Source organism: Harmonia axyridis, chromosome 5 (assembly GCF_914767665.1).
Source record: "Harmonia axyridis chromosome 5, icHarAxyr1.1, whole genome shotgun sequence".
In the NCBI taxonomy this organism is placed as follows: Eukaryota; Metazoa; Arthropoda; class Insecta; order Coleoptera; family Coccinellidae; genus Harmonia; species Harmonia axyridis.
Genome location: NC_059505.1, coordinates 11,649,309 through 11,676,935, shown reverse-complemented (window position 1 = coordinate 11,676,935; position 27,627 = coordinate 11,649,309). Strand labels below are relative to the sequence as shown.

The 27,627-nt window shown below is 36.4% G+C and overlaps 1 protein-coding gene and 1 long non-coding RNA gene across 7 annotated transcripts in view; both read right to left on the bottom strand.

Annotated features, from left to right (window-relative positions):
• The window catches only part of LOC123680608 (RNA-binding protein Musashi homolog Rbp6), a 980,242-nt gene that overhangs the window by 92,687 nt on the left and 859,928 nt on the right, over positions 1–27,627 (bottom strand). The window lies entirely within an intron of this gene.
• On the bottom strand, positions 13,972–14,197 carry LOC123680615. The gene is made up of 2 exons (XR_006747545.1): positions 14,098–14,197; positions 13,972–14,009 (listed from the first exon to the last, which is right to left on the bottom strand). It is a non-coding gene; the product is annotated as an uncharacterized LOC123680615 (long non-coding RNA).

The following is a 27,627-nucleotide window of genomic DNA, read 5'->3' as shown; positions in this document are numbered from 1 at the left end:
CAGAGACTTTCTTCACATACAACTCTCACTTAATGTAATTGAAGTTGAATAATCATAAAACTTAGTACGCTCGGTCATCCATAAAGGGAGAAAGTTACTTCTACTGGCACATTTGCTCCTCTTAAAATATGTATGGACGACACCTAATTATTACAGGGGATGTAAACGACATAAATGTAATCCCCAGCTGGCATAACGAATTTTCAGCCATAAAATTTATGGAACAGAATGTGGTACAATGTGCAATGTGAGCCAAACGGATATGCCGTGTTTATAATAGGGCCATATGAAGCAGAGAATTCTGTATAGAATGAGTGGATGCTAAATTGCTCTTTGCCGGATCGATTATGTGGATTTGTATAGGTTGCTTTCCCATCCGTTGGATTCCTACCAGACTGAAAAACAAGGAATTCAGCTCAATAAATAGTTGCCGCAATTACATGAAAATTAATGAGAATCACGTTGAATGCAAATGTTCAATTTACGCATGGTCGGCTTGATAGGGAAGTCTGTCTTTCACATTTACGATGGATGTCTATAGCAAATCATTCATTCTTATCATTTATTCCTATATAGATATAGCCCTTTCACTAACAATCCAGGTATGTAGGTAACAAAATTAAAGCCTAAACAGGACAATCTAGAGCAAAAATGACAAGAATAAGACCCCCTCGAAATCGTCTCGAAGCCCCAGGAAAATTTCCAAACCTTCCATTGTCCTCGTGGTTTTCGAGTATACGGGGTGTTGTGGATTATTTTGACATTCAATTCTCGTATCTCTGTGGGCAATTTGAAAGTACCACGACGAAAAATCTCATATTTGATTAGTTATTATCTCGATATTTGAGATGTTTTCTTTAATGATAGAAATTTTAATACTCTCTTTTTCAACCATTCTTGTCATATTCGTAATGAAAGTTATTCACATTAAATATTTTCATGTGGCAGATGCCAAACGGTAGGTCCTGAGAAAAAAAGTCATATGGAGTACTCCTCCTAGAATCGAATCGAGTATACCGGGTGGATCGTCAAAAATCAGCTACGATCCTGGGGTTCTTGACGGATACCCAGTGAGGGATCTACCGGTGTATTGACAGGGTCCAAGGGGCGGAGCACCTTCGGCGAGCAAAGCGAGTTCATAAAATATTATGCATGAGTATTTTTGACCGGTCCAGTTAGTGAAGTCCGCGAATTTTAATATTTTTAGACGAGAAATTGCAATATTCAGAAAGATTATAGCATCTTGTTGGGCAGAATATTTATAGATTCAACGTGAGAGGTGAGTTTCTATGTGCTCAGAAGAAATATTTGAATTCGGGAACAACGGATTCAGCATGTTGGCATCAAAGAGGTTACCGAATTGATCTCCTTTCCAAAATTAGAGGAGTTACAACATAGTTTTTGATTATTATGAGCGTTATACACTGTGTCCGTAAAGTATGGAACAAATTCATTTCTAGCTAAATATACCATTTTAAGAAATAATCCTGAAACACGTCGATTTTTTATTTTAATTTACCGTATTTTAGAATAATAATCTGATATACAGAGTGAATTACTTCGAGTAATGACGTCACCGTCATTTTTTTAAATAGAACACCCCCATTTTGTCCCAATTTTCCGATTACTCTAGCTGAGCGGAGTCCAAAAATGAATCACATGTTGATCCCAATTGGTACAGGGTGGAGAAAATAAAATAGTTTTGTGTGTGCTCATAAAGTAACGCGTAACATTCTTTATTACTTAAATTAACAATATTATCAAAAATATTTATTGCCTAGCGGCAATTGGTTTGAATGTAACATCCTCTAGTTCGTTACATTTTTAGATCAATAAAAATGGGCTGTTTCCAAACATGTTTGGTACTTGTGGTCTAGCAGACAGAATATGAAAGAAATTATTTATTATTATTATACATTTTTATTAATCTAAAAATGTAACAAACCAATTGCCGCTAGACAATAAGTATTTTCGTAGGTAATTGCACAAGTGCATCAAAATTACCGATAATTTTGCATGACAGTGTGTTGTCATAAAAACTGCATGAGTTCATTTTCATTTTTGGAGAAAGAGACCGACACCGAAGGTGGAGGGCTCTTTCTCCAAAAATGAAAATGACCGAATGCAGTTTTTCAAAGAAAACACGCTGGAATGCGAAATTATCCGGTAATTTTGATGCACGAGTGTAATTCGGGGGAATATTTCCCGAAGAAACTGTTACATTACCTGTCAAACTGATTTAGAATGGAATTGCCATAGATTCGAACTGTGTTAGATGCATAGAAACTGAGCATCTATGAACAGAACAATTATCGCAGTGCAGTTTCGCTTCCTACAATGCAATTATCGCTGTAATTTTCGATAATTGTTCTCCAGATACATAGAATTATTGTCAGGAGGGAAATATTCGATAATATTGTTAATTCAAGTAATAAGAATGTTACGCGTTACTTTATGAGCACACACAAAACTATTGTATTTTTGTCCACCCTGTACCAATTGGAATCAACATGTGATACATTTTTGGAATCAGCTGAGCAAGAGTAATGGGAAAATTGAGACAAAATGGGGGTGTTCTATTTGAAAAAATGACGGTGACGTCATTACTCGAAAGTTATTCACCCTGTATATTAGATTATTATTTCAAAATACGGTAAATTGAAATCAAAAATCGACGTGTCCCAGGATTATTTCTCAAAATGGTCTGTTTAGCTAAAAATGAATTTGTTCAATACTTTACGGACACAGTGTATATAAACACGTCAAATAACAAGAAAAAGTTTGGAAATAATTGAAATAATATGAAAATTAAATGAAAACCCTTTAGAGAGGCGTCGTTCCATTGAGTAATTTTTTTAAATCCTAAAGAATTTCGGTACTCAGTTGCAAATAAATATCAAGGTACTCGTATTCATTCGAAGAGATTCCAGAAATATTGCGTATACCTCAGAAGAAATTTTCTTACTTACTCAAAATGCAGATCATACTGTTTCGAAGATTTCAACTCACCTGAAACAATATAAACAAATTAATTATTTTGTAGAATAATATGGGACTCAAAAAAGATATAAAGTACAACCTCAGCTCAGTAACACAAATTGAAGCAACAATAAAATTTCTGAAGGAATGCCAATTGTATAATCATATTTATGATAAATGTAACTTGAGTACTAGGTTTTTTTTTCTGTAAATACTTGTAAATACTTTCTCAACATTATTAGTCATTACCTGTAATACTTAGATGAATAGAACATGTACAATGTTTCAATGACCTAGTTGTCGAGATAAAAAAAATAATATCAACTAATTAATGTAACCATGAAATAATGTCCGTGAATCAATTAATATTAAAACTGCCAAGCTCAATGAATATTTATAATGCATATTAACAAGTGCTTTTCCCTAAGCGAACATTATCTTTTCACCTCTTTCCGATCAAGTGAGAGAGAGACTTTCTTAAGCCCCTATTCCACCTAATCCAAGAGTATAAAAGCGGAATTTAATTTATATTTGTAGCGCTGTATCAGGTAATATAACTTCAAGGAGAAGCCATAGGAACCCCCTTAATCGATTATTTGAGGTGAAAACGTGTAATGGAAAACATTCCACGTTATTTACATTTATTACCCCATCAATTACCATTTTAGGATTGAGAGCATTATAGGCCGGAGGTTGTTGAAGGATATTGGGCTTTCTGATCGCGTCCGAGTGCTCGTAATGAAGGTTCTGAAACAAACCATCAGCAAGATATTCCTCGAATATGGGTATCTGCTAACCGTGTTTCAAGATAATTACGAGGGGAAATACGGAAGATCAATGTGATCGCAGTCTTGTCCGCGAAATCATTTGTTTCGACAACTATGTTGTCATTTTAGTTTATTATTTTCAGTCTTGGGAATCGTACGAGTAAAAAAAAATCAACCAACCGGAAATTTTAACAATTAACGTTTTGGGATGTATAGAATCAAGGATCAGATCAAAAAACTCGAATTGGCCTATACGTTTCGTCCTACTGTGGTCGAAACTATACAGGGTGGCCATTTGAAAACGAAACAGACGAGATTACAGACGAAATAAAGTTTTTCGATAGAAATGCTCGGACAGGTCGATTTCCGTTTCGGGGGGGACAACTTAAGATGTAGGTTACGGACGCATAGCGCTTCAACCCTTGCTGCTACAACCCCCACCCCCAATTTTTGAATAGGAAAGATGGGGTGAGTGATACCTCAATTTAAAGGTATTTTTATACTGATTTCAGCACAGTAATTGTTTCTTCATTTTATGCATTAGTTCTCGAAATATTCATGCGTTAGTTAGTTAGGAAGGAAGCCACAGTCATGGTTGTTTTGAAGCTCAAAATGTCGATTTTTCACAAAACACTACAAGTGCCATGAAAACACCACTTCATTTTCAAATACTAAGTTAAGAATATTTCGAGAACTAATGCATAAAATAAAAAAACAATTACTGTGCTGAAATCAGTATAAAAATACCTTTCAAATGAGGTATCACTCACCCCATCTTCCCTATTCAAAATTTGGGGGTGAGGGTTGTAGTAGCAAGGGTTGAAGCGCTATGCGTCCGTAACCTACATCGAAAGTTGTCCCCCTCGAAACAGAAATCGACCTGTCCGAGCATTTCTATCGAAAAACTTTGTTTCGTCTGTAATCTCGTCTGTTTAGTTTTCAAATGGCCACCCTGTATATTCGAAACCAAAAATGTTGAATACTTCTTTTTTCGTTTCATAATTTTGTTTTTTTTTTAGAATAATATATGGATTTGAAATAAGTTTCAAGTTGAAGGAAATAAAGAACATATTGTTCGAAATTTACAATGATCTTACAAACTGAAGGTAGGTATTTACGAAATATAAATTAAAATGTGCTGTTATATTAGCAAATTCCAAGAGTTTCGAATAATTCATATACTGCTGTTTAGAAGTAGTCTGCTACTGTAGATCTATCAGACTCATATGTGCCCAGTGTATTTGAAAAATATTACGAAGTTTGATTTTCAAACACTCAATCTAAGCTCAAGAATCTTTTTTTCTATATTATATCTGATTTCTATTCAACTGAAATTTCTGTAAAACTGTTTTTTGAAACTTGTTCAGTTTTGGAAGCATTTCTGAAACTAGCTCTATTTTCATATTTCCGAAAATGTTTGCAATGGATTTTCGGATGAACGAGGAAAATTCTCTGAAAACTCCATTATGATTTATTGCAACAGTATCGATTTCATTTGTCCGTAATGTGAATAATCCGACATAACGTAACATTTCATCCATTCAATTTAATCATTATTAGTATTTCCAATTTAACAATTCGATATGACCATCAGCAACTAGTACATATTTGATCTGAATAATTTCGATATAATGCATTACTGAATTAGGGAAAATGTCTGTGCCTCGTAAATTGCGCATCGAACTTTGAAATTAGCAATACTGTCCAGAGTGATCGAATTTAAAAATTTGGTTTTATTCTCTCATTGTCTAGGGCTCGATAGGTTGATGACATATTTCACTAAAATTATATTGTCCGATGAACTGAAATATTTGAGTTTGAAATCTATAAGGTAATCAAAATTAACTGAAATTAAATACATGAATAATTGAACACATAATATGTTTCATGCATTTAAAATTATTATGTCACCATCAAAATATACTTCTTGTGGCAGAATTTAAGGAATAATCCAATTATCACAAAATGTATCCAAAGCATTTCAAGCAAAAGACCACATCAATGATAATATGGGAATTTGCATTTTGAAAAGAGGCAATATGTGGACCAGACCTGTATCCAGTCAATAAGGTGGTTAATGAATAGATAATATTTGTTAGGTTGTGGCCAAAATGTGATTGAGAAATCTATAATAATTCCTTGGACAATCCACACTAGAACGCGTGAATTTAGTGATGCTGTGATGGGAAAATTATTGAATACCATGCTATTGGACTCCAAAATTATTGTTTAGTACAAACATGACAGTACATGTTTGAAAGTTAGGGATTTTATGTAGTAAATTTCTGTAGATAGTAATTCGATTCGGCTTCTGTATTCATGGATCATTTTCATGAGCTAGGAGGATCAATAAGGTATTTGTATAGGTATACTGATTCTTGCAGCAAATTCAGTGCGAATACCCCATACAGTGTTTGGGTTGGACGGAAGATGGACTATTTTGTTTATTTAATTTTTGAATTACTGTTGATGTTCCATTGAAATCATTAGAATAATAAAACTATCGAAATCAATTTTACTTGGAAGGTTCAATTCAAGACATTATATGAATACAAAGTCAGAGTTTAGTCGCTCTAGCCTATCTTTACGCTATCGAAAATTTGGATATTTTAGACTAATCGCATTTTGGTTAAGTTGGAGATATTGATGCCAACTAGATCAAGGTATGGCTTTTTTGCTTCACATTCAGATGATTTGAGGGTGGTTTCATAGCACAGCGACCTTATGGCCTATTGTGCCTGATCAGAGCTGTTCTCAATCGTTGTATTCTATAGTTCGTCTCCCAGCTCCAGAGTTCTCCAGTGTCTGGGTTGTCTTCAAGGTGGTTGCTTCCTCACTTCTCTGTCTTTTATATGAAGAATTTGTTTGCGTTGGCTAGAGATGATTATGAAGCATTCAGTCACCAGGTGATCTAGATTTTCTTCTACCTCCCCACAGAATCTGAATTCGTCGCTTTCTGCAGTAGTCATTCTCATGAGGTAATTCCTGAGGCGTCAACGTCTTGTTTGGAATCCAGAGATATTGCATATTCTTGCTAAGATCTAGATAGTTCTTGGATCTCATAGTCAAAATTTCGAGGAAACTTCATGGAATGATCTAACCTAGCAAGATTCCACCAGAGGGTTTCTCTTTCGGTTTTTTCTTTCTTCTGAAACTCTTTCTTCTAGGTACATTCACCTAAACCACAGAAAGGTCCTGTGTTAAAGAAAGAAAGATGTACACCTTTTCAGTCATTGTGTTTGCCTCTTCATTTGCTCTTATTCCCGAGTGACCGAAGACCTGGACCAAACAGACCTTATTATTCTTGACTCTTTCATTGAGTTTCTTTCGGCTCTTCTATACCATCTTAGGATAGATGATATGTGAGTTTAATGGTTTGATTCCAGCCTGACTACCAGAATGAATTGCTATAACACATTTCTGATAGTTTCTTACTAGGATAATTTCCACACATCATTCGATTATAAGTATCTCTTGGATACTTGGCCACTTGGACAGCACCCTAATGATAGCGAGACTTTGGTGCCAGCTCTGAATACTCAAGCGTCAGCTTCTTTGTTGTTGTAGAATCATCAGTGTACCTGCTTCATATCTGCTTTCCATAAGGTCCACAAATAACTCTTCTTATTTTCTGAAGAAGCCTAACTAAACTTCCTTCTTTGAGCAGATCCAAAGGTCCTTAATTCTAAAGATAATCTAGCACGATTGAGTTGTGACACTAACGCTGACATAACATACTTACCAAAACCGGAAATCGAAGGGCGAAACGCTTCGTTCAACGGCCCCCTTCATCGATATCATTGTCGAAATATAATCATCGTTCGAAAGAAAGGATTTCCTAAGAAGCCGGGACAATATCGTGACGAAAGCCAATTCTCCAAAGAGCCTCGCGTATACCGCCGAAGAATGAATATGCCGAAAGGGCGGAACTCTTGCGTTATACGAAGAGACCCGTATTTCTATTCAGGAAATATTCATTAAACCGCAATTCCGAAACGGGCATTGTTCGGGCGCTGTCGATACATTTATTCAGCAGGTATATTGTCTTTGATTAATGATGACGGCACATGTTGTATCTCACCTGAATATCGCTTATGGGCGAAAATCAAATGGGAATCGTGTACTCAAGGACAATGGGCCTCGAGCCTCGCCAGGATGGGGGGGAGAGAGAGGTGCCCTTAGGGTTCTATTAAATCGATGTAGGGTGAAATTAGCGGGTATTGTTTGCGGGGGCGAGATTAGGATCGTTATACGGTTTCATCTCAAGGCTGCCGATAGTTATGTTATCATCAATTGCGTCACGAAAGTTTCGGCTCTGATACGCTATCGTCAATTGCAATGGAGGATCGTGTTCTAAGGAGGTGTGCTTGGTTTTAATCACTGGTTGATTGATTTTTGTATTTGCTTTTATGTCCTCGACATTGAGTAGGAAATAATTTATGCAACTGAAAAGTGGAAACGATGTTATAAAATTACAGTTTTGGTGAAGATAAAAGTTCTCCGTTACCTAATATTTGAACCTTCTTCTTCTTGGCGTGCCCTATCCGTTCCGGACGTTGGCAATAAACATGGCAAGTTTCATCTTGTTCGCTGCGTTTCTGAAAAATTGTATTGAAGTCTGGCCAAACCACTTCCTGAAATTGTGTAACCATGAATGTCGTCTTCTACCTGGTTCACTCCTACCTTCCACTTTTCCCTGTATTATCAACTGCAGTACTTGGTATTTGCTGTTCCCCATGACGTGTGCGAAGTATTGAAGCTTTCATTGTTTGATTGTAAACACAACTTCCTTTTTCTTTTTCATTCTTCTTCATTAGTGATGTGATCTATTCATGATATTCGAAGAATTCTGCGATAAGTCCACATTTCGAATGCTTCCAGCCTTTTAAGCAGTGCTTCAGTGAAGGTCCAAGCTTCATATATTTATCTCAGATTTGCAAAATCATGAGTGACATATTATTTACAAATAAGCTACTAAATAATCAATTGGATGCATCGTCTCTCTCATCGCGAACCAACTTTCATGCTCCATTGAGGGATTCAGACAGCTGGAGACCTTCGTCTCGCCTTTGAGGCATACTAACAGCTCTAAGAATTACCCTATTATTAGAAATCTTGGTCGTTGTGATGGTTTCAAAGATCTGATGGATGTAATTGATCAGAGCCACGAATATGTCAAAAGGTGTTTGGGTAACCACTTCAGGGATATCTCTACTTGATCATATATATTTCTTTTTATTTCAACGAATCTTTTCTTCCTTTTTCAAGAATAAATTATATTTTATAAAAATTGTAAAATAGAAACTCAAATTTTATCCTTTTTTCTTGAAGTATGTACATTACACATCTGTAAACTTTATATTTTAGTTGTGGTCATTTTTTTGGGTATAAGTATACCTGTTTATGTTCTTGTTATGAATTAATAAAAAATCTCCTTAGTTAGCTATTAGATCTACACCTTTATATTGGTTACCAGTGCTATCAAATTATACTTCCGGTCATATTCGTAGACAGGTCTCAGTCAAGAAATCTTGGAAAAAATTTCATTTTTACCCGAACTTATTTTCAATTGTATCTTTCCTCCCAGATACTAGAACTACTAGATTGAAGTCACGCAAATCTTTATGGATTGATCCTTATCCGGATGGCCTTCCTTCAATCAATGAAAGTGTCAAGGGAATTTGGCGTTCAGAATTGACTTCCTGTGATGTCTTCAACAAGAGTCTAATCGTTGATCCTTCACATAAAGTTCTAGCTTTCAATCTTCTTAGGAAAATTTGGTGTATTTCAAATTGGCATAGGACTGGTCATGATCGATGCAATAGTATGCTCTTCAAATGGCATTCTATTGAAAGCCCACTATGTGAGTGTGGTGTAGAAGAAACCATTGACCACTTGGTGAATATTAGTGCAATTTATAAATTTCATGGTAGTTTCCAAGCTATCCATCTAGTTTCAGATTCTTTTTTAAAGTAGGTCGCTAACTTCGAATCAATATACCTAATGAAAACTAACATTTATTACTGTTTTGTGGTCCTTTTCTTCTTTGTTTCCAGATTTAATTATGAAGTAATCAACCGTTGTAGAAGAGAAAATATGGAGAAGATTTTGTTTTGGATGAAGAGGAAGCCCTTCAATATAAATATATCAGCTTATTCTGTGAACAAATACACAAACCAATCACTACACCTAAACAGGGTGGTTTTTATGTGAGCTCTTGTATTATACGTTGAAATGTATGGAGCCCCGTGCACATTTCCTCTGCTTATAAAAGAGGTTTATCTACACATGCTTAATTGTTGGAATTTAATAATTTTTTGTATTGCTGTTTCTCAACAAAAATTTATTGACTGAATAAGGTCGATGATCGACTGTTCTCATAGAAAAAACTGTTTCAACTTGGTTCGAACTGAGTATAAACCAATAATCATATCGATTAAGGTAGGATAAAAAAAACAATATATGTATCAACGTTTTGTTCGTTGAGAGAATATCTCATAGAAAACAGTTAATATGCTATACGCCCAACAATGCTTTCATCGCTAAACGATCAAAATAGGTAAACATACAGGAATAATATTCGTTATTCATGGCGGTGCAACAAAAGAGGCGCACTTTGTGAAGTATCCATGACTAGGTGCGAAGCTACCAAATGGAATATTGTAATATGAGGGAACACGAAGTGGTGTCGGATAACGAGTTATTTTGTTAATTGCATCAGAATCCTGGATAACAAACAGACGCGAGCAAGACTTGTGAATATTGGATGAATATCCGCTCGCAACCATGTGCGCGATAGTGACACTGACCGCAGCCCCATGGACCACCGGGCAAATCTCGATTAACGAAATAAATGAAGGCCTTAAATGCGACGTTTATTCGTACTTGCTGTTGGGGGAACGAACGCCTATCCGTATGTTACATTTCGGCTACTGTAATGGCGAAACGGATATCGATTAGGTTTTCGTTTTATTGCACCCAATATCATACGAGCTTTCAGATCAAAATCCGCTGAAATAAAATAAAAAATAAATAAACTTGAAACAAAAATATAATAGAAGATTTGAAGAATACAGCAAGAGGATACAAGCTAACAACCGATGCAGTAATTGTGGCTGAGAGCGAAGACGATCTACAGAGGCTCTTGTTTAAATTCTACACAAAGGCAAAAAAAATTGAACATGGAAATATCTACTACAAAAACTAAATCACTCGTTGTTTCAAAGGAAACAATAAGATGTAAACTTGTAGTTGAGGACCGACCAATAGAACAGGATATGAGGGTTGCATATTTGGGCGTGCAGATCTCGTCTAATCAGGACAGAACTGGGGAAATTAAAGACCAAGCAAATAAGGCGGCAAGAATATCGGGTGCTATATATAAAACTATTGTGAGACCAATTATGACATACGGTATCGAAACGAGAGCCGATACTAAAGTAATGAAGAACGCACTGCGAACTGCCGAGATGAAGGTGCTCAGAAACGTCCTAGGCCTTACATTACGAGACAAAAGAAGAAATGAAGACATTCGCAGCGAATGTGAAGTTCCGGATGTAGTCCGATGGAGTCGCAATAGGCGAAGATTATGGAATGCCCACGTGGAAAGAATGGGCGATGGAAGAATTGCGAAGATTGTGAGAGACGGAACACCGGGAACACGCAGACCGTTGGGGAGACCACCAAAACGATGGAGAGACTCATGGACTTCGATCTCACAGGAGGCATAATAATTGGAGAATACAAGCCACAGGCTTAAAATATGAAGAAGAAGAAGAAACAAAACTAGTGCATGCCAAAACTTTTTTAGAAAATGATGAGGGAATTAGGCAAGTTTTTGAAATATAATAATTTGAAAGTTGCTTGCAAATTTATATTAGAAATTTACTATTCTTTTTGCCATAATTCAACTTTTTAATCATACTTCTCATTCAACATCTAATAGAGCATAGATTTTCCTCTTTTGATATGTAAGGTGAGGAATTCTTTAGAAACACAAGAACTCTTATATCTCGGAAACTTTTGATTTTGGGTTATCAATAAATATGCAATCGACAGCAAATGAGTTATATTAACACATTCTTCAAGATTCACGTCTAATTCGGAAACACCCTGTATTTATCTCGTTTTGAATCCGTATCCGTAAGATACATTTCGGCTGCTGTAATAGCGGAGCAGATATCAATTAGGTATTCGTTTTATCGCACCCAATATCATACAAGCTTCAGAATGTAACGGGTGTTTTTTTTCGAGGTATATAACTTTGAGCTGGCATTACTGTTCAAGATAGCGACCAATTTAACAGCTGTTAAGAGATTTATTCTCAGTTTGGTTTGGCAATTCATGATGAATAGACTCACGCCTGAACAACGCTTGCAAATAGTGCAATTTTATTTCAAAAATAATGGTTCTGTGCGGAATACGTATCGTGCACTACGTCCATTAGCGATGACGCGCACTTCTGGTTGAATGGCTGCGTCAACAAACAAAACTGCCGCATTTGGAGTGAAGCTAATCCTCAAGTGTATGTCGAAACACCGTTACAACCAGAAAAACTAACTGTTGGGTGAGCTTTATGGGCTGGTGGAATCATTGGTGCGTACTTCTTCAAAAACGATGATGGCCAGAACGTTACAGTCAATGATGATCGGTATAGAGCGATATTTACTAACTTTTTCATTCTTGAATTGAACAACCATGATGTCCAGGAGCTGTGGTTCCAACAAGACAGCGCAACATGTCACACATCTCGTGCCACAATCGATTTATTGAACGAAATGTTTGGTGAACGCCTAATTTCACGTTTTGGACCTGAGAATTAGCCTCCAAGATCTTGTGATTTAACACCGCTAGACTACTTTCTGTGGGGCTATGTAAAGTCATTGGTCTATGCGGATAAGCCACAAACCCTTGACCATTTGGAAGACAACATTCGCCGTGTTATTGCCGATATACGGCCACAAATGTTGGAAAAAGTAATCGAAAATTGGACATCCAGATTGGACTACATCCGAACCAGCCGTGGCGGTCATATGCCAGAAATCATATTCAGAATGTAATGCCACAAGATTATCTTGCCGATATATAAAATTCATGTCAATCTAATAATCCATCGTTGCTTTATTGCAATTTAAATTTCTATAGCTCTAAAAAAAACACCCTTTATAAGGTCGAAGCAGATATCGATTAGGTATTCGTTTTATCGCACCCAATAATTTACAAGCTCCAAAATGTATATTTTGCATGAAGTCATTGCGTCTGTCAATTCGATCTATAAACCTATGAGTTTAATTTTTTGGTTGTTATCGTCTTCAGCTATTTCTTTTTGACCTGTAGTTCGTCTACCCTTGTTTTACATAGGCCTACAACTTTGCTTTCGCCGTTTTTTTCCTGTAAATCCAGGATTTATTTAAAAAAAAACGGTTATACATGTATGACATCTACGATCTATTCATTTCGACTACCACCCCTACAGCCATCTATTTCAAAACAGCGGAAGTATATGTTGCCACACGATGACAGAAGAACTCTTATGCAAAAAATATCAAAAGAACTTCCAAAGTCGGACATCTATTGGAATCCTAGCAAAGAGATTCCCTCAAAGTGCGCCATATCTGACACGCTACGTGTGCCCTTCTCCACCGATTCGGCTCAGTTAATAAAACATATTTATCTTTGTAGCACGTCCATTGTTTGCCGCGTCCCTTGACGAACTTCGCCCCTAAGGGCGTGTTCGCCACCAGGGATGGTCAGTCAGCTTTGATTTTCCCCCGAGATTAAATGGCTCGATACGATTATGATTGACGTGAAAAGTTCGCCCTTATTCATGTTTCATAAAGCGGCAGAATGGGCCTGACATCAATATGACGAGCCCGCTTGATGACGGTGGGCTTTCCGGGCGAATAACAGAACGGAAAAAAGGCGATGTAGATTTCTCCATTTTTCTGCGCCCGCCGTCGTATTACGTATCGACGTTTTAGATTCGAATACTATACGTGAGTTTGGGAAAGGAAATGTCAGGAAAATCTTTCTGGGCACACGTATTGGCCAAAGAAGTTTCAATTACCTTGCTCCGCGATTATACTCTACGGTTTCCAAAGAGTTGAAAATGATAGTAAATCCTACAAAACGTAGAACTGAATTGAAGAAATGAGTAATTGAAAGAGAAAGGGAATATTTTAATTCAATTATCAAGCCATAATGAGAGATCGTTATATATTTTTTGAAAATATTATTCTGAAATGACTACTATCGAATGAAAACCTTCCCTACACTTAATCATTAGTTCGACTATTTTGTAGATGAGAGACCAGAGACCCCTTTTTGTCTTGATGCGTTTCGTCATTGAAACCATTCATTATGTAAGATTCTAAATGAAGCTTTACTCCTGTCACATTAGAATTATTATTAAGTTTGTATGTTTTATATTGGCTATGGTTAATTTTATAAGTGGAATTACAAATCACGTACAGGCTCACGCCTCTGTGATTAATGTTTATGGAGAATAAACTATATTATTATACTTAGCGATTTTTCTCTAATTCTCTCTTCAACCAGCGAGTTCAAAATTCCAACATTATTTCCAATTATTCCATCCTCAATGAAAAATTATTTAAGAGGGATAAGCCACCATGTGGCTTTCCGCGTATCAATCGAACATTATGCATTTCCGCTCTGGCGCACCTGTAATGACCAAACTTTGTACGGTGTACGAAGTTGTGAAGCATATTAGAAGAGGGCAGCAATGTACGACGGTTCATTATTTTTTTCACAAAATTAGTATACAACTTTGATTCCGCCGTTTTTCAATAGATGGCTGAGTGGTAGACGAAATAAATAGATCGTAGATGCCATACAATAAGCTTAGGTATTTGTGAACATAACACCATCGAAATATTAGTCGATTTGTGTCTGCATCATGAAGTCTCGATCAAACGAGTCAAATTCTCATCATTCGCGGGAGGTTTCAATAGTCTGCTTTAATATGAAGAATTCTGAGGCTGAGGCACATCGAATGGTCTCAAATACCTATGGTGAGGCCGCTGTTAGTGAAAGAACGTGCAGCCGAGAGTAGTTTCAACGCTTCAAAAACGGTGATTTTGACGTCGAAGACCAGCATGGCAGTGAAAGAGAGAAGATTTCCGAAGATGCAGAATTAAAGGCATTAATTCATCATGACTCGTGTCAAACGCATTATGAATTGACAGGATCATTGGGAGTGAAGCAACCAGCCATTTCAAAACGCCTGAAAGTCATGGGAATGATTCAGAAACGAGGAAATCGGGTGCCGTACGAGTTGAAGCGGAGAGATGTTGTACGGCTTTTGTTTGCTTGTGGACAGCTGCTTGCAAAGCAAATACGGAAGGGATTTCTGCATCGCATTGTGACTGGAGACGAAAAATGGGTTCATTACGATAATCTCAAGCGCAGAAAAACATGGGGATATCCCGACCATGTTTCCACGTCGACGGTCAAACCGAATATTCACGGTTCCAAGGTCATGTTTAGTATTTGGTGGGACCAACTCGGCGTAGTGTATCATGAGTTGTTGAAACCGACTGAAACAATCACAAGCAACCGTTATCGAAACATATAAATACGTTTGAGCCGAGCATTGAAGGACAAACGGCTGCAATACAACGAGAAACATGATGAAGTGATTTTACTGCATGACAATACTCGACCCCATGTTGCGAAAGTGGTCAAGACATACTTGGAAAAATTGAAATGGAAAATCCTACCCCACTCGTCGTATTCTCTAGACGTTGCTCCCTCGAAATATCACTGGTTTCGATCAATGGCACACGACCTTGCTGACCAGCACTTCCGGAAGGGATTTTCAATAAAAAGTTTTATTTCGATATTGTGAAAAAGGAGTGTATTTTATATTTATATGGATGTTAATATTATTAGCCAAATGGCTGTCAGGACTACTGTTCCAGCACCATATCCTCTCCATGAAATGAAAGTATCGATTACAAAAATTAATAACGGATATAAAAATAACTTTTCCTTAGAAATTGAAGAAGAATAGAAGATCTTCAATTTCACTCCTACCTGTTTTTCAACTTTCAAATTGATATAAGTACCAAGTAAAACCCCGAACAGATCATTTCAAATGGATCAATTTTCTTATGTGATGTGTATCATCGATGTCAATGATCCGAAAAGACAATTCATGAATTATTATCAAACAGTGATTTACAAACAGGGTGAATTTAGAAATTGAGATTTATCATATTTTATCATGTTGAATCAGGTCTACAAATTCAAAGTTCCAAGAGTGTATAAAATGATTCCTTGAATATGATGATCATGTGAAATCTAGATGCAGTTTCAAAGAACAAAAAAAATTTCAATCTCAAATAAGATTATCTCCTCTTTTTAATGACGAAATTGAAAGCAGTATAAAATGACAAAAAAATATTGAACTACTGGGCAAAATCTTTGTCCAGACTATCCGAAACATCGATCATCTATATTTTCCTTCGGATACGGTTGAAAAACTTCATCCCCTGATCGAAAAGAATGGGAAAGAACAATTTCGATTGGAGAAAATCCGAGGGTTCCAATTTCCCTCGTAAGTAAAAATACAACATTTTTTTGCCCGGTTCAAATCCATTACGGACGACGCAGAATCGTGACCTGTTACGCGAATGACAAATGAAAGCAACCCGGACAAAAAACTTATCACATAAAGTTCCTTGGACACAAACAACTTGACTACCCCCGCAAATTTAGGGTCTCGCGGATATTGCATACGTTTACCCTAAATTTCCAATTCTCTAACAGTTCCTTATTGAGAGGAAAATGGCCAAAGTTTTCCCCCTAGGTAGGGTCCCTTACGCACGCACATCCAGTGGACTCGCCATATTCTGTCGGAGATATATTGGACCTTATTGATTTTCGACTGCCTACTCGCCATGAGAGACAACGGAAAATTGTTATTTCAAGATAGGAAGTATAGGAGTAGAATTCTCTCTATGTTCCATATAAAATTTCGACATATGAATGGAGTAGAAATTATAAACGATTGAATTTGAAATTTAAAAAATCAACTCAATTATCAAACAATAATATTCGAATTAAGTGAGCAGTGCATTTAATGATGTATCAAATCTTGAACACATGAAGCTGTCTGTAGTGAAGCATTTTTGAATATAGCAAGATGTCCTCCGATTGAGGAAAAATTGTTTCCACTAATAGCGTTTGATTACTGAATTGCTGGAAAAACAAAAGTGTCACATTTTTATTCCCATTTACGTCACCAAAAATTAAAATAATGTGAAAATGAATTAGAATACAAATCCAAACGTGTAACTTTTATGAGACGTTAAACTGTAAGTAACCAACTGAAATTTATTCATAATGATTCGACCAAAAAAAACTTAATTTTCACACTATGCTAATTGGTGGTAGTTTTGTAGATTAAGCAAGATTAGCAACACGGAAATTTAGATATCTAGCTTGAATAAACATGATAGAGTGACACGCAAATAAAGTTATGTCACTTTCAAGCTATATCAGGATAAATTTCTGTGGAGTAGAGTCCGAAACAATGATGATAGAAAGAAGAGAAAACCTCTGCCAATGAGGACTAAGGTTCCTTCATTGAGAATGTAAAATTAGAGGATTCCAGGGCAAAGACCGATAAACATATCGATAAGAATGATATATAATGCAATTAGAGTATCACCAAAAATAATCTCTGTGTATTTAACGAATATGTCTTCAAATGTCTACATAGAAGAAATCAAGTAGAAGTGGTCTATACCGTTTGATCGCTTATCCCTTATCGCATCGACAGCTACTCAAAAAACTCTCTCGCTCTGGAATAACAGTTAGTCTCAGAAATCCTCTGGGTTCATTTCTATTGAGTTGGGAAAATTTGCTAAATATAAGGGTGTTGAATTCTTCTTTTTTTTGTAACTTCAGGGTTCCACAAAGGCCTATTCAAGGACCTCTTCTTTTTATTTCATTTTTAGATGAAGTCTCTGATATTATCTGAACTGCTGAAACTGCTTTTTGCGGATGATTTGAAAAAATCAGGGAAATTTTGGGCTTTGTCGTTAGAAATTGTGAAGGTTTTTCTTCATTACAGGTGATTTCACCTGTTTATCCTACTTTTGTAGAAAATAAAGTAGTATATTGATCAACAGTGCAATCCTAGTCACTAAAAATATATTGATTGTATTGAAAGAGCCTGAAGAAATCTAAATGAACATGGTCGTCACAGTGATGGGAATATAAGTTATGAATATCTTTTGACGAGTTTGAATTTGCTACTCTTAAAAAGGTTTCTCTATGAAATGCATAGTACATGATCAAGTTGACTCATCAGCTTTGCTCTCGTCATTGAAACTCAGTGTTCCACGTTTCCAAAATCACATGTTGATGTTCATTTTGACGTATCAAGTCGCATTACCACTTTTATTGTTCACTTACCACAATGTGTAAAAGCTTTATTATTTTGAGAAATGTAGATATTGTTGTATTACTCTTCGAAATAACACACGATAGAAAAAAGAAAGAATAGCAGGATTGCTGTCACCAGAACAGCTTTGTGTAGAAAAGCACCGTAAAACTTGATGAGATGAGTTGAGAATAGATTGAAGATGGGGTAGATGCGTTGTGCGTTGATTAGGTAGAATTTCACTTTTATATTTTTAGAACACTAGCACTTTACTTCTACTCATTCAAGGAATTATGATTTTTAAGGATAGAATTCAAAATATTGAGGGACGATGTATTTTTTCTAGAAATAGGAACTGAACTGTACGGAATATAGAGTTGAACTGAATGTGTTGCTTCTTTTATGTCTTTTAGATGAATGCCGCTGTCAGCAGAAAGTATTGATGAATGAGCTTATTCTAATAGGGATTGCCAGCAATATATTTCTTCTTTCATTGTCTCAATTTAGGGACTATGTTGAACGTTATTGCTGAAGTTTTTTTTCTCTAACTATTTTTGGGATAATTACGTATCATATATATTATTATATACAATTGTAATTGGGCTTTGGCCTGTTGGATGTATTTTTGAGTAAATAAATAAGAATCGGAGTGATAATAATGCTTCAACTACCGTCACTAGACTCGGAATCAATAACGATTCCGAATACAGCCTTCCCCCATGAAATTTAGGCATCAGTTCGCCCCTGCCTTGGTCTCCTCGGTGATGTTGTTCCAGAATCCGGAATTGCGGGCGCACAATCGCTCCTTTTCGGCAACATCGAACATCCCCGGCGAATTGGATTAGTGAACAGTTAAGTACGGTACATTTCCACGTCCCGTTCCTAGTTCTGTTTCCACAAAACCTTCCCACCAATCCCGGTATAAGCTTTAAATAACACCGAAAGTTGAAGGAGGATTTGCCGGATGGGTCCGGACTCCGGAAGGGTCGCCACTAACGCACTCGACATTTTATCCCAATCTTTCGCTTCTTTTCAGTGAACAATCTGGGGACAATCGTAAATTTCGGCCCACGCTCCTCGGGATGAATTTTGGTGGAGTTTTCCCCGGGAAATATCGGATGAAAAACGTCCGCGAGCTGAATGATGAGCGGTGCCCTCTCCTGGAATTATTGAGGAACTTCATGGAAACGTGGGCGATTTAAGTGAAAACTGCTTTCTCCGAAATTTCCCATCCGTTATTCTTTTTGATCTCGGACGAGAAGGATGGCGGGAGGGTTGGAAAGTCGTGAAATTAAAATTTGAAATCGCAATTTTGTGGTTGTCGCGTTCATTGGATTTTTGTTTCGTGGAGGGGAGGAATAAAGTGGCTTGTCTCTTCATTTGGTCACTAGTAAAGTCAGAATCAATGTTGAGATGAATGAGCACGATTGTTATACAGGACCAGAAATTCTACCACATATAAATCATTGAAAAATATGTATTTTGTTTATAAACTTAGGGTCGAATCTCAGTTATGTCCGTATAAGGCCAATTGAACTGTCCCCAATTTAGATGGTGGTGCTAATATTAAATCCATATGATTTTTACTTAGTACCAACCTTCAAACAATGTGTGTCAAAATATGACAGCAGTCCGACCATTAGTTTGTGAGATATTGCGTTGTGAGTGTAGTTACTTTTGTTATTTGAAAAGAGATGGAAAAAAAAAATTCGTGTGCTGATGAAATATTGCTTTATAATGGGAAAAATACAGTTGAAGCAAAATATTGGCTTGATAAAGAGTTTCCGGGGTCTGCACCAGGATAATCAACCATCATTGATTGGTATGCTGAGTTTAAACGTGGTGAAATGAGCACCGAAGACGGCGAACGCAGTGGACGCCCAATAGAGGTTGTCACCGACGAAAAAATAAAAAAGTTCACAAAATAATTTTGAATGACCGTAAAGTGGAGTTGATCGGGATAGCAGACATTGTGAAGATATCATCTGAACGTGTACATCATATCATTCACGAATATTTGTACATGAGAAAGCTGTGTGCAAAATCGATCAAAAGCAATGATTCTGAGCAGTGTTTGAAGCTGTTTAAGTACAATAAACCTGAATTTTTGCGTCGATATGTGACATTGGATGAAACGTGTCTCTATCATTTCACTCCGGAGTCCAATCGAAAGTTAGCTGAGTAGACTGCACACGATAAATCGAATCCAAAGCGAAGAAAAACTCAACAGCCAGCTAGCAAGGTTATGGCATCAGTATAATGGCATGCACAAGGTTTAATATTCCTTGATTACCTCCAAAAAGGCTAGCAGCGATTATTATTTGGGGTTATTGGTTCGTTTAAAGGATGAAATCGTTGAAAAACGGCCCCATTTGAAGAAAAAAAGGTGCTGTTTCATCAAGACAATGTGCTGTGTCACAAAACAGTGACAAAACTGCATGAATTTGAATTTGAATTGCTTCTGCATACACCGTATTCGCCAGATCTAGCCTCCAGCGACTTTTTCCGTGTTCAGACCTCAAAAGAATGCTCGCTGGAAAAAATTTAGCGCCAATGAAGGAGTTATCGCCGAAACTGAGGCTTATTTTGAAGCGAAAGACAAATCGTACCACAAAAATGTTATCGAAAAGTTGGAAAATCGCTTTAATCGTTGTATCGCCCTTGAAGGCAACTATGTTGAATAATAAAACCGAATTTTGCCAAAAAAATGTGTTTTACTATGGAAGACTGCGGACTTTTCAATTGGCCTGTTAAAAATACTATTTCGTTTATCGAATGGAATGGAAAAGGTGAGTATATGCTGATTTTTAATATAGTTCCTCATCTCCAAGGTTAAAATGGCAAATATTACTTAAAAAAAGTTCATGAGCAGGTTTCCATAGTTCATGAAAATTTAAAATGGCTAAACCTTTTCATCTAGGCCAATTCGGAAAAAGTATGCGTTTGGACCTAAAGAATTTACTGCTAATATATATGCACAAGTAAATGTTTCACCTTGTATAACCCAAAAAAGATCACGCTGTTTTCTCACGTGATATTTTCAAATCAGAATATTCCGTCCCAATTACACGAGACGTAATCTAAGGAAGAAGGCTACTTAGCATAATAAGAAGTCATCCCATTGTGGATGAAACGACTCAAGTTTCTCCTTCAGAAGATTATAAATTCCCAGTTAGAAACTCCGGAACTATTCATTCCATTCTAATTATTTCCGAGGAACACATTTAACGCAGTCTGGAAATCCCTATTACAAGGGAATAACAATTATAATGAATACAAATTCCTCGTTAAGCAGAGGAGACTGCGGTCAGAGGCGCAACTTGTAACAATGGCCATATACAATACGTTCAATGGGGGATTAAAATGAAAGATTTCGAGAACTGGAACATTAGTTACAGAGAGGAATATCCCGTGATATGAGAGCAATGAGAGTTAGGCTCTCGTGGAACCTTTCAGGCCTATTTCGGACCCCTGGGGATACCGGTCGCTCTATTCGAATTAAAGTCCCTGGGAAGCTCGTGATTTTGAAATTCAAACAAGGATAATGGCACTGGAAGAGCTGAATGAATTTTGTGCTCGCTTAATTTCAGATAGGTAAATAGTGAAAGGACTCCACCACTCTATCTTGAACGTAGATTGGAAGCTTTCTAGAGTCCTCGTCCTAGCAAGGACCTCTCGTTCAAGGTTGAATTGAGAAATTCATTAGGGAGCTATGTGAAGTAATCCTAGAAATCCACATTCCCGGAGGATGAATTAATTTACTGTCAGTTGACATCTTTTATTGGGGGGATGGAATAGCCTCCCCTCGTCTCAGCAAATGCTAATGCGGCACTATAAATCTGGATTTATCGTCTTTGTTTCATGTGTTAAATGTCAAGTACTAATATTCCATAACGATTTTATATCAAAACTTGGTTAGCAAAATTCCCATGAAACATATTCTCATTTTATAATGCTTCAAATACATGAGAAGTATAGTATGCTTTTTTTAATGATTTCATTAACATTGTATCAATATTCTGGATTGATATCGGGCCAATACCATTAAACTTCAAATGAAAACAAATTGCTAAAAAAGGTTTTATTCTTTTTATGACTTCATTTCCTGCTAAATTCAACCCCCCTTCTCTGCGTAGCTATGCTGAATTGGTTGAATTTACGAAAAGTGTCCGTTTGAATTCATAAAACATCATGTAAACAATAACACCTATCAATAAAGTAGCCAATATAAAGGTTCGAGAGAAATACATCCGACGTCCAATGAAATCGAAAGAATTTGTACAAAATAAAGACAATTTATTGTTTTTCTTTGACTACCTATGTCCGTATCGCTCCACTTTGAATTTGATATCAATGAAGGCTTTGTTCGGATGCAGATATTGCATAGATGCTATTACAATCAATACTTGTACTTATCCCATATCTGATAAGAAAAATAAAAATACTTCATACGATCCATAGTAGTAAATGATAAATGACTTCTTGAAAAAACATACCTTTCAACTTCAATAGGTAAAGGAAAATTTCAATATTTGATTAGAATATGGTACACGAATTCGAACCTTGAGATTTTTTCCATCGGATAAAGTATTCCATGTAAATGATTGAACCATTTTTTGTGGCTCTACATCATATTCAAATACAAACAATCACATGAAAATATTCTACTGAATTCACTATTTGGAATAAATTCACTACCATCATTCTGTATCTATAATCATTTCTGTAGTTAGCTGATAAACTCACTTCGATTTCTAGTTCGATTTGCAGAATTGTTTTCAGGTGAATAGCTGGAACGATTCACTGAAACTATAAGCTGTATTCTAAAGGGATTTCGGAAATGCCATTGGCTCAAGTAGACGATAAAATTCTTTATTGTTATTTGTTTACAGTTACCTACTTGTTGCTAAATAACGTTTTCGTCTCAAATGCAATTGCCAACTGGTAGGTTGGTAATATCGTAAGGATTAGAATTGATGGAATAACTTTATCATTTATAAATACAGACGGAAATTAACATATAATCTTGAAATGAAATGTCTAGTTCTACGATGATACTGGATTCCATATTTTTTATCGTAACACCTTCAGAATTTTTTAATATTTCATTCCTGATAATAATCATGTTTTTAATTATACATTCATTTACGAAAATTATTGGCTTTTCGGTTAACGTTCGAACTTTGACGAATAAGCCCTAGGTGGAGATGATTTTTCTTCAATTTGTAAATTGCTTGCGGTATAGCCATTATTTTTGATTATTGTTATTGATATTTCGAGAAATATTCGAATTGATACAACAATTGAAACAGAAAGTCATTCAGAATTGAATACTTAATCATAATCATAAAATCATAAAAATCATTGGCCAATTTAGCTAAGTTTGAAAACAAGTTTTCGTGCCTCTTCTATCATTCTATAATATCTTCAGAACTGTCAGCAGACAGTTCAGTCAAGAATTTGTCTGTTTCATAACACCAAGCTATTTAATTTGCTCGATTTACAGGAGATTTCTTGAAAAAACTTAAGAAATCAATGTTAAACTCACTGTATTTATCCTTTGAAGATGATTATTTTGCCTAAGCGCGCACGAGTTTGCAGAAATATATGCCATGCGTATCAAGCTCAACTAACACCAAGTAGCTCGATATCAAGTCAAATCGCGACACAATTACACAATTACATAGTTGCCGAGATGTACAAATTTCGTCACTTTCTGAAGGAAAAGTAGAAAAAAATATGACGTTCTTCTGTAAAAATGGATGACGTCAAAGTAATTTTTTATTATGCCGATAAAACAAAAACTAGTTACTAAATAAAAAAAAAATTATTGTAAATTATTACAGCATGAAGTGGAAAATTATTTGGAAAAGATTATGTTATCCAAATGGTGACCGTCACGCTGCTGGCACCCTTCTAATCGGGAACGAAAATTGGCGATCACACGCTGAAACATAGCTCTCGATATTGCTGCCATTTCTGACCTCATGTTTTGCTTTAATTGGGTCAAATTCATTGGATTATTCTCATACACCTTACTTTTAATGTACCCCCATTGCAAAATAGTCAAGTGGACTAAGGTCGGGGCTTCTGGGAGGCCAGTTGATGTTACCCCTACGCGCAATGGGAATAATTCTTTTACAGCTACCATTGCTTGATTTGTTGTATGGCAAGTGGCCCCATCTTGTTGAAACCACGTTTTTGAATTATAACCTTGAAATTCCAGTATCTCTGGACCAAAAAAGTTTCGCAGCATATCGCAATAATGGTCAATATTTACACTGTGTGGTTGGCCTCGTCGATTTTCATGAAAATAAGGACCGTTTCTTCATGGTGGACAGAACGAGGGCGTTCAAATTCTTGAATTTTTATCGTCGCACCTGTATTTTCGAACATTCGGATCCATTTTCTAATGGAGTCATCACTTGGTGCATGGCGTGTACGATATTCCTCACGATATAAACATTGAGAAGCTACTATTGAATAACCGTTGCGATAATACTCTCGTACGCAAAAAGCGCGATGCATTCCTGGGTACTGCTCCATCGTCACTGAAACTCCAAAAAATTGCGGACATCACGATCCTCTTCACAATCCCCCCCGTCACTCATTCTTAAATGTAGCGACAAAACAAATACCCGATACCCTTTTTGGACACCTTGTATAATTAAAAACTGTAATTGAACTGTCCGAGTGTTTTGCTTGAAAACATTCAATAACGGATTTATGCATTTTGTTCCTTAAAATCTACAAAGTCTATAATATCAGTTTGGTATTCCTAAATGATAAACAATATAGATAATATAAAAAACCTTTTTCTTGACTGTATAATGTGAATTTCGTAATAGCTCTAGAGTCCACGTCATTTCATAAAATCTGAATGTTTCTCTGTATTAATACATGTTAATAGTATATTATTCAACGAGCGGTAATGTAGGTTATAACTCACGCACATGAAGTTTGCAGCACGAGTCACAGGCGAGTGCTCTCATTCATCAAGTGAGTTATAACCATTACCGCAAATTAAATACTATACTTTATCTACGACTATAACAATAGATACTAAAATACAAGAATAAAGAAAGAACTTAATTGACAAACCCCAAAAAAAGTCAAGACTGTTAAAGTGACATTCCTCCCCTCAATAACAATAATGGAAAATTCCCCTTCGGCCAACCGAATAGAAGCACAGAAGCATGGAAGCACAGAGCTATTTTTTCCAATTTATTATAGTGAGTTATAGCAGTGAGTTATTATAACTCACGTTGTTTGTTAATAGATACTATTAACAGCTAAAAAGCAGTGGAATAATGAATATATAAAACAATAGGAGTAGATAAAGAATATTTTATCGTCTTTAATTTATTTGGAGTGACTGGCAGGAGGTTGCAACTGTCATAAGCGTCAGGAAATGGATGACGAGATTTTTTAGGTATTTCCGAGGAATATATAAAAAATACTTTGAAAAATTTAAGGTACTACTTTACACATCTTTACCACCTGTAGCCTGACAAAGTAATCACATTCCAAACTCCATAGTCATTGGTCGTTTTTAACTGTGTAGGAGACATGGACAAAAAAACTTTCAGCTTCTATAGAATAACCACGGTCTGACCGTAGTGGGCTTTTGGGCTATCATAATAAATTCCGCACTGTGGAAATCGAAACGTCCGCCATTCAGAACTGAAATATTGATATCCAAAATAATTCCGCAATTGACACCAGAATGGAACTGTCCGCATTACCAAGCCGTCATACGACATTATCTGGTTCATAGAGCGATAATTGAAAAATAAACCGAACTCCGCATCATCCATCACGTCGTTCCGAATTTCCTGAATATCATTCTCCAAATTGAATTATCTTGGCACCAGGTAATGACATAAAAAGCGCAGTTTATCCGCTAAACCGGCCGCGATATCATACACAATATCCGATACTGGCGCCCTCTGCCCGTCGAAATTGACGGCCGGTTCGGGAGTGCCATTCCGCCCCGTTAACTAGATTATACAAGTCCATTTTATTAAATTATGAAATTTAGTGTAATGGAAAGCGGCATCAACTACACATAGTTCGATTTGTTTTGCGCGCAAAAATCCGGCAGTGCATAAATGTTTTCGTACCTCTTCCACATTCGGCCCCTTTTTGATGGATGTTTGGCGTTTCGGGTATAATAGATTGCAATGTATTACGGAAAAATGTTGTTGGATATTTATTTCCATTAACTTATACACTGTTTCCGTAAAGTATGGAATAAATTCATTTATAGCTAAACAGACCATTTCAAGAAATAATCCTAAAACACGTCGATTTTTGATTTCAATTTATCGTATTTTAAAATAATAATCTAATATACAGGGTGAATTACTTTCGAGTAATGACGTCACCGTCATTTTCTTTAGTGGAACACCTCCATTTTGTCTCAATTTTCCGATTACTCTAGCTGAGCAGATTCCAAAAATGTATCACATGTTGATTCCAATTGGTACAGGGTTACAAAAAAACAATAGTTTTGTGTGTGCTCATAAAGTAATGCGTAACATTCTTTATTAGTTAAATTAACAATATCATCAAAAATACTTATTGTCTAGCGGCAATTGGTTTGAATGTAACACCCTGTAGTGTGTTTCATTTTAAATTAATAAAAATGAGCTGTTTCCAAACATATTTGGTACATGTGCTCTAGCAGACAGAATATGAAAGAAATTATTTCTTATTTTTATACATTTTTATCAATCTAAAAATGTAACAAACTACAGGGTGTTACATTCATTCATGGATGCCCAAGATCCACAATGCATACACAAGATCGGTTTCTGACTGTGTCTACACGTAGAGAGCCTTTGAGTACTTGTCGAATCACGTAACAACGGCTTTTGAACTTTTCTGGTGTTTTGGTTCCGATTGAAACAGTTCGTCAAAAACTTCAAGGCAGTAATCTAAATTCTCGATGACTTTTACGAGGTATTCTATCAACTTAGAATAATATGCGACTACGATTGGAATGGGGCAATGAGTACGTGAATTGAGAAGTTCGATGGAGGTCTGTACTGTTCTCAGATGAGTCGAGATATGGACGGTTTTTGGATAGTTGGCGAGTTCGGGTATGGACCCATCCTTTGGTGCCCAGAAATCGCAGATCGGTTCAGGAAGTTCATCTGTTCAGAAGTGGTACAATTACTGTTTAGGAATCAACGGACGTACATAGGTTTATGCTACCATGAATGCGCAGATTCAAATAGAGCAAGTCATTGAAAATATCATTCCTTGGATTCATTCTACTATTGGGCAAAATTTCTCAATTTTGACTTATAATGCGCCAACCCATCTTGCGAGAATTGTCGATGAAGCTCTGGAAATCTATGGTATCCCGCATTTGGCCTTGCTCGCTAGACCTCTATCCCATGGAACAAGTTTGGTATCAGCTTCAAAGAGCTCAAGATTTTCACCAATCACCTTCTCATGAGC